Source organism: Brassica oleracea, chromosome C1, assembly GCF_000695525.1.
Source record: "Brassica oleracea var. oleracea cultivar TO1000 chromosome C1, BOL, whole genome shotgun sequence".
Taxonomy (NCBI): Eukaryota; Viridiplantae; Streptophyta; class Magnoliopsida; order Brassicales; family Brassicaceae; genus Brassica; species Brassica oleracea.
In genome coordinates, this window is record NC_027748.1 from 24,024,920 (window position 1) to 24,027,916 (window position 2,997).

Genomic DNA, 2,997 nt, shown 5'->3' on the forward strand with positions numbered 1-2,997 from the left:
GTCTCATGTATTCTTTTGATGTGAGATATAGTGGAAAGTCTATAAAGTAATATACGATAAATTAATAAACGTTATATAGTGGAAAGTCTATAAAGTAATATACGATAAATTAATAAACGTTATAAATTAATAAATTTTTTTTTGGCTTCGAATTGGACCAGTTCAAAATATGACACAAATCGATAAAATAATAAAATAATAATTTTTAAAAATTTATGTAAATATATGGTCCCACTAAAATCATAAATTAATAATCTATCTATATATATTTTTTATATAAGTACAAACTAAACATTATATTGTTGGTTTTATATTCACAATAAATTATCTATATTTTTTTAAAAAATGTAATACATTTTGGCAATATTTAGTAAGATTATATCGAAAACCACATTCGAATTCTATGAAACATAAAAATATACACCAGATAATATGGTAAAACAATATGAAAGTATAATTTCTAAAATTTAATTAATGTATATACAGTAAAATAAACTATTTTCATATTTTATAAATAAAAATAGAAAAAATAAAAACATACTTTTTATAAATTAATAAATAACATAGTCCCAACATTATTAATTTATAGAGTTTTTACTGTATATACAATTTATGTCCTATACTTAATACGTTGAGCGTATGAACTGATGAATACATAGTTGATAGTTACAAATACCCTATAGCAGAAAACGATTAGGTACATTACATAAGTACATCATATTAGTATATAATACGAATAGTATAATACAAATGGATTATATAATGCATGTTAAGGGAAAGCTTTTGGTGGAGGAGAGGCGGCTTTTGGACGACGCAAAGAGCCGTTTTTCACTACTTATCTTCGTGGAATCTTCAAAAGCATATCTTCTTTTTCTTCACATTTGGTTCAATAAAAAAAACTAACAAGGTATGTCTACTGTGTTTTGTGGATGATGGCGTAGAACAATGAAATATACCAATAATATCTTTTCATTTTCCGTTAAACAGACCAGTAGTATGTTGGTACATATTATATTTTAGGATTCGTTAATATTAACTTAAATGTCAAACTAATAAAAACATGAAAGATCCAATGATTTTATACGATTACTATTGTTTAATATGATCGTGGATTTTTTGTATAACACTATCACAAACTCATTAAGTTAGACTCTGTCTTAGTAAATAGTAGTCACCCGGTACTAGTTAAACCATTTCCAATTGGATAATGTGGAGAGGTCGTCTCAAGTTCGAATTTAGTAATGAGGAGAAACTGTTAATATACATAAAACATGCATTTGCCTACACTATGAAGTGATTATTGACCTTAGTTGCAACAATTAAACAAATAATTTTCTACATAATTATATGGAAATCAATTACATAACTCATAAACATTTTATTTATAGTACTAAAACTCCATAAAATTATTGCTTATTTCTTATATTTTTAGTTTAGACCCTTAGAAAATATAAAGAATAATATGTTGTAGATCAACGGTGACTATTTTTGTAAGAGTGGACTTTTCAAATTGTATTCCACAAAAATGAAAGATTGTTTGAAAAGAAAATTGAAAATCTTTTACCAAACAAGAGAGGAGTTTTTTTTTCGAACAGAAGAAGTGATTTGGAGATCTTACGAAGTGAGGCCAGTTTAAAGTATACTTTCGATTTCGACCAACCACCAACTGGCAAACAAATGCTTATGGTCCACGTCACTAAACTCTCACAAGCTTATTTATAAGCGAATGGGCTTTAATTATTTTGAATGGAATGTTCGATTGTTATCACTTATGACAGAAACAGAAACAGCTGCAGCTTCGGTCCCCTTTTCATCCACCTCAATGCAAGCTTTATGGATAACTAATGGTATTCCGGCGCTCGTATATTTTTTTTCTTAAATAAATTTACAATTCATTCTATAGTCTTAATAGTAAACAAAATATGTCAAATTTCAGGGAAGTTCCACAAACATGTAAATAAGATTTCGATAGAGAACACTACCCCCACCAAAAAACTACAAAGCTCGCATTAACAACCAAATGAAAACAAAAAAAAGAGAAAAAAACAAATCTATCTTACCAAAAAAAAGATGTAAATTGTATCACAAAATTAAATGATACAAACTTCTATCACTTATTTGTAAATGATACAAAAGATAGATCTACCAAGATCGTACGTAGTTTGCCAAATATAACTTAATAGATGGTCTCTCTAGGATAACAAAAAAAAGTTAATTACGATATGGTAAGGTTAATACTGGAGTCTAAAGCCATGAACCTGCTGCTGTTTTAAAAATGTGTGGGATTGGTAGTGTTTCGGTTAGAAGTATTGGGTTAAGTTCGGGTATTGATCGGCTGTATTTCATAGTCCCGTTAACAGTGTTGTGTTTTAAGTTTTTTGAAGTGTCATTAATTTGGCTTTGCCAATTGTGGGTGACCCTTTTTGTAGTGGAAAACTATGTTGTTAGTTTTTTGGTCTCTTATGCTCTAGTGGTTTGATAAATAACTTGTCTGTCAAGCAATATGTGAACCTTTAACTTATTTTGTTTCAGCGAATTGATGTATAATATCATATTTCTTTGACTGTTTTGAAGCATTTTACAGTGGATGTGCAAGAGCCTGTTCACATCATCCCATCTGCTAAGCTGATTGTAAACCGGACTGCTTCTGAAGACTATAAGGAAGCTCATGGGATACACCAGTGGCGGAGAGATGACCAAGAGTTGGTTTCCAACATTTATTTGTTCAAATAGCTCACAAAGGTTGATTTGTTTTCTTTCTTTTCTCAATTACAATACCCTTTATTTTCTGATTGAAATTTTGTGAATTAAGTTACAAAAACATACAGAAAATATATTTTTGCATCGAACTTTTAAGAAAAAGAAATATATATATAGCCTTCGAAATCATTTTTACTCATATATCCTATACAACTTCAAAAACCAACCACCAAAAGAAAACCAAACTCCTAAGAAAAGAGTGAGCAAATTTGGTGGAGAAAACGGACAAAAAAACCA